Source organism: Limanda limanda, chromosome 17 (assembly GCF_963576545.1).
Source record: "Limanda limanda chromosome 17, fLimLim1.1, whole genome shotgun sequence".
NCBI classification, from domain to species: domain Eukaryota; kingdom Metazoa; phylum Chordata; class Actinopteri; order Pleuronectiformes; family Pleuronectidae; genus Limanda; species Limanda limanda.
The window spans coordinates 10,029,672-10,039,681 of NC_083652.1; positions in this window are offsets into that span (position 1 = coordinate 10,029,672).

Genomic DNA, 10,010 nt, shown 5'->3' on the forward strand with positions numbered 1-10,010 from the left:
CTGACTGTATTTTTAGAAATGAAATCCCTGCATTTACAGATTACTGAACTGGGCACAGACTCAGGATCTGTAAAGTGTCCCTGAAGGTGACCCCAAAGACCCACAAGCAGATTCAAAATGACCAGACAGAAATTCAAAATGACCAAAAAGTGAAGCTAAATAACTACAATTAACATAAAATGTCCACTTAGAGATGCACAATGTCCACAAAAAGTTTTCAAAGGACTAAACACACACATTAAATGTCCACTTAGTGTAGCAAACAACCACAACGAGTCACAAAATGACTAAAGCCAGATGCAAAGTGTTGACAAAAGAGGCAACCACAAAGTCTGGGTGGCTTGGGATGGGGGCCAACTGTGTCATAATCCGTCAATACATGGGAGTCGATGCATAATAAACTGTCTCAATGACAGGCAGCAAACTATTTGTGTTGTCCTTGCCATCACTGTTTGTTTTTTGGAAGTGGGAGGGAGTGGGACCTGCTGCCAAACCCCGGAGCTTCTCACTGCAGCTCTACAGCCGTCAGTGGTGCATTCCTGCTGCCATCTAGAAGGTGGGGCTGATATTGTACCGTGATGGCCCTTGGCATCCCAGTGTGCCCACAGGCAGCACGTAGAAGAAGGAGAGAGAAATGCAGCACAAGCCAGCCCCCCGTTCCCAACACATCTGCCAAACCAAAAGGAGCCAAGGGAGCCAAGCTGCCGCACCCACATCTCTGCCAGGAATAAAATAATACTGCTAGAGAAACTCTAAAATGTAAAAATACATGTACCTGCACAAAAATAAAATAAATGCAGAAATACACAAGCAAAGACAGATTATAAGGCGGGGCTGCTATGCTTACACCTGCTGTAAGATGCAGTTGTTTGATGTATGGCAGTGCAATACCACTTGCATGCTCAATGAGCTTAACACATTGTTTATCAGGGAGGGAGGGAAGTCTAATGACCAAGTGGAGTCATTAGGGCTGCGGACACATTTATCACACCAGAGAGGGAACAAATGTACGGCTTCACATTGTCTGAAATGTGTTTTTAAAAGGACAAATGTGATCAAACACATAAGAAAATGCTCTGGATCTCTGTGAAGTCGAGCTACGGGGGAAGTGAAACAGAGCGTGCAGCATGTGTACAGGTGTCAACGTGCTGAGGCCAACATGTGACACACTGGTCTATTTAATGCATGTCGCATTTTTATAGCTTTGGTGTGCTCCTCGCCTGCACCTCCACAGCCGGCTCCGTGAGCCTCTTGTTTCCTAGTAACTGTGGGAGAGAATGTAGGGCTTGGTGAGCGCTGGAGCTGTTCTTATCTTGAGGTGTCTGTCATTCGTGAGCGTGCATGCAATGATTTAACAAATGATTTCACGAACACGTATGTACACGTTGTTCTTTTTTGCTATGCATGATGCAAAGCCGTGCAGGTGGCAGCATCCGTCAGGCAATCACACACTTTGGTCCTGACTCGCAAAAAAAAACACTACACAGCTATTAAATGTGTTAATAGGATTTTATTCAGATAGGCATGATCCCCAGAGGTGTGAATACTCATAACTTTGATCATCCTCTGACCCTTCCTCTAACTCCACCAGAAGGGCAAACGTTTCAGTTTTATATGGTTTAATACTGCAAATCTGTTAGCTGGGTTGCCACTGCTTTTAGAACAGATATGACTGTTCTCCACAGGATGGATTCAAATATATTTTGTGAACCTTAAATCTTTATTTAGCAGCAGTATTTTCAGCTGTATTTTGTGTTCAGCAAATGTGAGCATGCTGAGGTAAATTGGTGATCCCGGTAAAACTCCTACTCTTCAATATATTTTGGCTTTAATTCTTAAAATACACAGTAGGGATTTTTAATTCAAGTGAATTTGATCAAATGATAAATGAAAAAATCCAAACAAAAAGAATAATGGAAAAAGACTACTACTTGTTGCAGCCCTGAAGAAGGAACACGTCAGCACCATGACAACCTTCAAACACCCTTGCTGTAACCCACAGGCCGAGCTCTGGCTCCGGCACTGATTACCTCTGAGCCCTCAACAGAGCTCCTGTTATTGAACAAGGTCAAACATTAGAAGGCAACTCGTCGCCCTGCTGCTGGAATCATGACAGACGAGTGACTCACTGCCACCAGCAACAATAACTCTGTTACACACCAAAACCAGAGGAGCACATTCAGCTCAGCCATTTTCCTCCATCTTTCTCTTTTTCACCTACAAGTCGGAAAAACACCTTTCTTGCACAGTTGTGCCTCTCTCTCTCCTCGCCCTGTTGTGTGTCTGTCGCACACTGGCTGTGTTTCATGTGCCATGCACTGTGTATAGGAGATGGATGCCACACAGCAAATCGATCCCGAGACACAAAACACAGGCAGCATCAGATGAAGCAGAAGGATACAGGTCTGACCTTTTCATACTCACTGCTCTAATACTTTATGACAGTGAGTTTGGACTCATCCATGGATTTCACATGCAATGTTTGTAACTGCAGTGCCCCCCCACCGCTGTTACAGAAAATCCATCTTTTAGGCTTGGCTGCATTTCTGGATAATGCAAAGTCCATATCTGCTTCTCAGCCGGTTATAAGTCTTTACATGTATATTAGTGAGTGGTAACATAGGGAATTGGTTTCCTTGAGAGGAGGGTAGCTCCTAGTGGGGAAAACGGGAAAGGGAATGAAAAAGTTGTGCACAAGGTCACAGCAGAGTTTAGTCTTTCTTGCAGCAGAAACCTGCAGTCGCATGGGGAAACGCAGCAGACTAGAAACACATCCGACAGCGAATGTGGCTGAGGTTTAAATGTCGGATGGAGATCCAAATTGCAGCTGAGGCACAGGGCAGAGCAAACACCCACCGGTCGGCCACAACAGTAAAACTTCAGACTTATTTTGAGGTTTGTGGGCGATCTGTGTTTTTGATGCTTCGCAAAGTGATTTGAAATCTCTCGTTGAGGCTCAATCTTTGGTCTGAAAGGAAATAGCAGGAGGATAAAGAGGGAGCTGGTTAAGGAGTCTGTTGAGTCCAGGAACAGAATGAGATGGGTTGGGGGGGGGGGGTATTTGGATCCAGTCAGGAGCAGAAGGAGATTAATCTGCTCGAATTTGTGTTCCTGCTTGATCCTCTTGGGAATGAATATGAAGTCATGAGGGGAGAAAGTAGGAGGAAGGACGACTTTCACCGCTTCTTCTTCTGCTCGTTATTTCAATTTTCTCCAAATCTCTCTGCTGGGGAAGTTTTAGGGGGAACTACTATTTCCCTTCTTTCAGGTGTCTCAGTTGCTGCGGATCAGCGCCCTTTGTGAAATAACACAGATGCCAGAAATGAGCCTTCAGCCCAGAGGTATTTGAAATGTAAATGGTGCGCTCCCTAATTTGAAAGGCACTCCATCCCACGCTCAGGAGCTCGTAAGCGATTCGGCTCAGCCTGTTCTGAACCATTTGAAACATTCACCTGCCTTTAAATGTTTAATAATAACCACAGAAAAACATGTCCACTTAACAAAACACAAGCTTGCAGGAAGGAGGATGGTGCAACATGATCTGCATCTGCTATGTTTAGACCGCCGCTGTCCCGTGCAGGGAGGAAGCAGATATATTTGACTCTGACGCTGTGTGCCCCATTTCTAGCGAATAAAAAAAAGCAGAGTGTCCGCCTGCTGCTATTTCAGGTAACAACTAAACACCAGGTGAGGCTCATATGCTTGGCAATAGGAGATAAGGAGAGAATTTATTTGGTTTAAAAGATGCAGACGTCGTATAGTAGGTAAAAGATGCATTACCTCCTCATGCTCATCTAAATATGCAGCTCCTCTCGTTGTTACAGCGAGGTTCAGTTCACTGCCTGCTCCACAACTTTGCTATTTAAGCTCACAGTAATTCTTCTCATTGCATCAATTTCTGTGCAAAGAACTATAAAACCAAATGTTCTGTTCTCTGTTTAAGACCAGACAGGAGATACAGACTCAGGTAGTGACTGGCTGGTGACCATCGTGGATTTTGCAGGTGAAGAGACAGATATTTCCCTCAGGAGGTGGTAGAGACCAAAAACAGAGATAAAACAGCCGCAAGGGGACACAAACTAGACTCTGAATAAATACTGTTGCTAAATAACTACTGGGTGTGTAAAGAAAGAAGATCTGCACAATAATTTGCCATATCAACCAATCAAGAGGGGATATGTTGTGTGTTTGCATTTTGTTTCCGCGGTTTCCAAGTGGCAAAATAAATTTACAATTTAAATTTGGCATGACAAAGATGGCCATACTTCAATCAGAAGTGATAAAACACAAAACGCGATGATTCAAAAATGAATCACTAAACTCTTGAAGAAAATGTTTTTGCAGCACGGCTGAGACAAAGAAAAACCTCTCGAGTCAATAAAGCAGTGGTTCCAACATTTTTGGAAATGTATTATTAAATGAGACGATTATACCACTCATCGTGTCTTTATGGTAAATGTGTAGCTACATCCAGAAAGCAGCTGAACATTTACATTTTTACACAAACTAAATAAACAAAGACATTAGATGATAATAAGTGTGTTTCAGAGCTGCTCATAGGGGGATACAGTTATCTTGGATCAGTCCAACAGTTATATACTCCTCTGAATTTTAATGTTAAACTAACTGTTGGCTGTAAAACCATATTTACCAAACAGACCGAGTGGCATTTATCTCTTTCCCGGCAAGAAAGCATATGAAAACATTTCCCAAAAATATTCCATTAACCTGAAAGAAGCTCATTTATTGACTTCATTACTAAAACATGACGTGATTACATTGGATAAACGTCACAGGGAGTGGTTCTCCCGGGTCGGACTCAGAGGGTTGATTCAGTGAATCAATGTTGGAGTTAATTACACCACCGAAAACAAAATGTGCATGCGCGAACACACACACACACACACAAACACACACACACACACACACACACACACACACACACACACACACACACACACACACAAACACACAGGTCAATGAACACAAAGTCAGTTTTAAAGTTAGCAAAGGTTTTGCAAGTTGATTTCCCAATTCAAAAACACTATAAGATGCAGACATCACCATGCAGGAAATATGAGTGTTACGCTGCAGGTTGTCAGTCATGTGTGTGCTGATTGCCACAGGCTTAGAGAGCAGTGGAGGGAGAAGAGGAATTAAAAATGTATCATTACCTATTATATCTTATATAGGAGAATTAGGATGTGAAAATACATTTTAGCTACTGAGAGTTTGACAAACATTCATAAGGAGTAAAAGGTGGCGAATATGTTCTATGATCAGCTAATTACTGCAATGACAAAATGGTCAGAAACTCCCTAACAAGGCCCCATGGCAAAAAAAATCAATTAAAGACTTGAACGCTGTGGATTGGTATCATGTATTTCTCTGGGGACCGGTTTTGGTTCGATTTAGGGCCGTCCAGGTCCCTTGAAACACTCCTGACTGATGGGATGCATTTTTATCCAACTCAGGAAAGTGTCAAATAGGCAACAAATAGAGAAGCTGATAACTAAGACGTGATATTTTCATGATTTTGTCATGACTCTTCGACACCACTTACAAAATATACAACCTTTGCTCCTTTTCTCTCGCGCTGCAGCACAGAGCGGCTCTGCACCACTTGGTCTCTCAGTCAGCGGAGAGCTACTGTTGATTTAGAGTCCATTTTGTTATGTCTCACAGAAAAACCTGAGCGCACAACAAGTTGCTTTTATGACTCACAGGCTGGAGCTTTCAACCAGCACATTAGTGCAGCAGGACCTTTCCAACATTTCACTGTGGACCAACTAGAGCTCTGTGAGCGGGGGAGAAATCGGGAGGATAATGAAGTACTGGCCCCTTGGACCAACAGAGCACTAAACTTCAGGTTTATGTTGTACAAGCTGCTGTGGAGTCGTTTTGCTGTCATTTCCATTCTTTGAGCTGCAACCATCTCTCTTCGATTTGTTTACCGACATGCAAAATTCATGAGCTGCTATATATTTGTATCCTGCAACGGACAGCACCTTGTGTGGCATCGTTACTGACATTTATTCACGTGACAATATATCGAAAATGATCTGAGGATGTGTATTCTGTCCAACCTTCTCCGCGTCGGTTGTCTTAGCTTGTATAATTTTTATAATTATGACGAGCTAAGGAGGCAGAGGCCGAAGGCAATGTAGGAAGGTTGGGATGGAAATGTCAGACTTCATCATGGGAGACTCTTGTTTGTTTCCCACTTCCAGCCAACAATCAATTTCCAATTAATTGTCTTATTAAACACTTATCTCTGCTCAAACTATGATGTTTACGTGTACCTAACTTAGCCGTTTTTCTGCCTTAACCAAACCGTACCCATTTGTTGTTCCACAGTGATTTGTCAGGCGGCACAGACAAATGATGTCATCCTGCTGATGAAGACGTCAGATCAGAAATCACTTATGCGTTTTGTGTTTTAGGCAGAGAGGACATGCGGCCTACTTTTGTTGTTTAATGTAGAAGACATGCACTGTGGGACCAAAAATAAATAATTCATTATGAAACAATCACATAATAAATCTTTCATTTGAAAGAGAACGCAACACCATGCACATTGATTTTCATGAGTGCGCACATGACATTTCCAATTCACTTTAGTCTCTTTGTGTATTCTGAGTCCTCAGCTCAGTGTATCTGACGATAGTGAATACTGATCTCAAGGCAGTGCTCTCTTTTTAATCTGTGATCCTACACAACAGGGGACTCACAGGAATCCTTTTTATGTGACGCAACACGAGTCTGCGGCTGCCACAACTGAATTAATGTGATACCCGCAACATGTATTTTCACTTTGAAATGACGACAACGCTACATTTAATACACAGCGGCCACATCATGGTCAATATCTTATATTCTTGATGACATAATTAGTGGCTTCAATCCAGCAGTTTGTAGCAAGCAAGACTACACAAACGCTGCAGAATGGATTTCAATGATACTAGGTAGAAAGATGCATTGTGGGTCAGGAAAGAATCAATACAGTTATGGTGCAGATCTGCATCAGGGGTGGATCAGGAAGTTTGTATCATTTCTTTTTTTAAACATTTTCCTGGGAACTATTATCTATGAAAGTGTGAAATTTGGTGCAGCTTGAAGTAAAACTCACTGTTCGGCCTTGGCGGAGGTATGTGCTGTACTGAGTGCAATTCTGGGATTAAATATTCAAAATACCTATGCACTGGTTTAACCCTAATTTGTTAATCCATCCATTTCATCAAACAAACAAAAATACAAACAATGGCTCATATTCAGTCCATGTTCGAACATTAAAACTCTGCCATCCACGAAATTGTGGAGGGGAAACAAGCACCTCTGATCAATGCATGTAATATTTAGATTCTTGAATCATTGATGACCTTGAGAGCTTACTAGTGCGCTTACCACTGCGGCTGCGAGAGGCTCATCATATAGATCACAAGCCCCTGGAGTAAAAAGGCAAAACCATTCGCATCACAAATTAGATTTTTTTTTGTGCTTGCAAGCTCAGTTTGCATCAAGGAATCCTCGCCTAGTACGGGAAACCTGAGAAAACGCTATCAGAGCTCTTTTTCTCAGAACTGTTATTTTACATTGATGCAAGCATTGATCAGTTTTCCTCTACAATGCCCAAATGCTGCTTGGGTGTAAGTGTCCCTTTGTGTGCCAATGCAAAGCTCATATTTGCGGAGGTGGATGCACATATGTGAGCTTGCGTCCTGTTGCATTTACAAATCGCTGAGACAAGGACTCTGCATGAAGCGAAGCTCACACAAAGAACAGCTTGCTGGGTTTGGACGGAGAAGTCTGGCAGTTTCCCATCGCACAGTCATTATGTGCTTAGCCCCTTTCAAGCACAGAGAGGTTGTGCCCCAGAATGTGCGGAGCGACTGGAATCTGTATATCGTGTTCATATTTTGTTCGGCTGATTAGCCTTAACATCAGTACAACTCTGGCAACGCTATTCCCAGCAGGGTCAATTACTTAGGAAATGCCCTCAAAACAGGCAGCTCCTCCGCCGCGAAGCATTGCATCACCGTCAGCCAATCACACGGCGGGCATCGCTGGGGCTTTGTGTCGCACAGACCAGGGGAATAGGCAGGTGCATCAGAACAAAACAATGACTCCGCAAACACACCAAGACCCACACATGTCTGCATGCGGCTGTCAATAACATCATTAACATTTCTGCTAAGAAACCATAGAAACGATCCTTAGACAAATAAACCTAACAAAGGTGAGGATGTAATGTGGATCGTTTTGAGTGTCCTTGCATGTTAGATAAATAAAGGGTGACCAGACCCGGCAGAGTCCACCTGCTTTCAGGTATTGTCCTTCGAAATGAAAAGACCACAAGTGCCAAACAAAATATTTTATAGCATTTTTTTTTTTATATCTGCTTCTGTCCATTAATGGCATCTTGCATGAATTTTGGAAGTATGAATCCACTGACATCAGACTGAAATATGACATATTTGAAGTTTGCAAAGGTTCATCCTCCCCGAGTTAGTCGTGATGTTGCCTCACGTTGTCAAGACAACATCCCGAGCATTTTCTGCTATCAGTCCGAATGGTGCTGGATGAACATCACTCTATTCTTCACCACATGGTGTGCAGCCTTGCCATGTCCGTGTCTTTGCCAGCTTTTCCCCCTCGTGCAGAATAACATCCTCAGGCACTGTAGGCCCCTCCTAGGCACATTCTGGCTTTTCCTCACCAGAGAGGATCAGCAGATAGACAGACACGTGCGCTGACATAAACCTCGGCTGAGCGTACGAGGCGTAACATGGAGGCATAAAACTACCTGGATCTGCCGTCTCTGTACAATGGCAACGCCACGAAAAGCATTAGCTCTCAAGCAGGCTAATACCGGGCTTAATGCTTGACAGAGCGTAATCTACTCTTCACGGTTTAGCCTAGCAGTGTGAACTAGTGCAACTTTGTAATTGGCTTATAAAGATGCATCTATTTGCCGTGATAGGCTGTGGTTAAACTGTGCCTGCAAACCCTCATCCCATATTTCTCTCCCGGCCAGCTTGGCAGTGCTTAACCTGATTTGGCACATTGCTGGCAGCGACGGGAGACCTGAATTTGCTGGATCCCGTTCTAGAAAAAAACTGCTTCTGTAGGAAAGAAACTTACTGCTCAAACACTCGGCCAAATCTGCTCCCTGTTGTTGGATAAAATACACAACCTAATCCAAGTCAATCGGTCTATAATAGACAGACTGACAGAAATCCAAGGACAAGCTTTAGCTTAAAATATCCTATATACAAACAGACCTCTGGCTGTGGTGCAAAAGGTCTCATGTCACTGCAGCTTTAATCCTGACCTGAGCTTCATACTAAATTCCCTTATGAGTTTAAAGAGACCAATACAAGCATCTGCCAAGAAAATTCAAATATCAAGTTGAGATAAAAGCTTCCAAAGGTCACCAGCCCAAAAAAAGACGAACACAGCGGCTAGAAGCTGATCCGTCAAGTTGTACGGATTCGGTATTCCTCACCAACAAGTTTAAAAAGCTGCTTACTATTCCGCTGCTGAGCCCTTTCTATCATCCCGAGTAATGACCTTATTTAGACACTCTGCACTGTTGAAGAGAATTTTGCTGTTTTGCCTCTGCGAGACATCAGCGTTCGCAACTTACCCGTCCACCTACGAGCCAACCCTCTTTTCGTCCTTTGCTCTTTCAAACTTCCCTTCATCCTATGCCCATCTTTCATATCCTCCGCCTCCTCTGTTGCTCCCCCTTCTCCCCCAACTAGTTACCATAGACAGACAGTCCCTGGGTGACACGCCAGCCAGGGCTGAAGGCGAGGGGAGGATGAGAGGAGGGACACAGCGGGAGAGGTAGAATGAAGAGTTAAAAGAGGGTGGGATGGTGTGCAGTGGCTCTTCTGTAAATGAGCATATCCTTTTTCCTCTATTTTATTCTCCTTTGCATCTTGATGCTGGATACTTTTTCGCTTTTTGACAGTCAGAGAAGCCTTTCAATCCAAAGACGCCTCAAG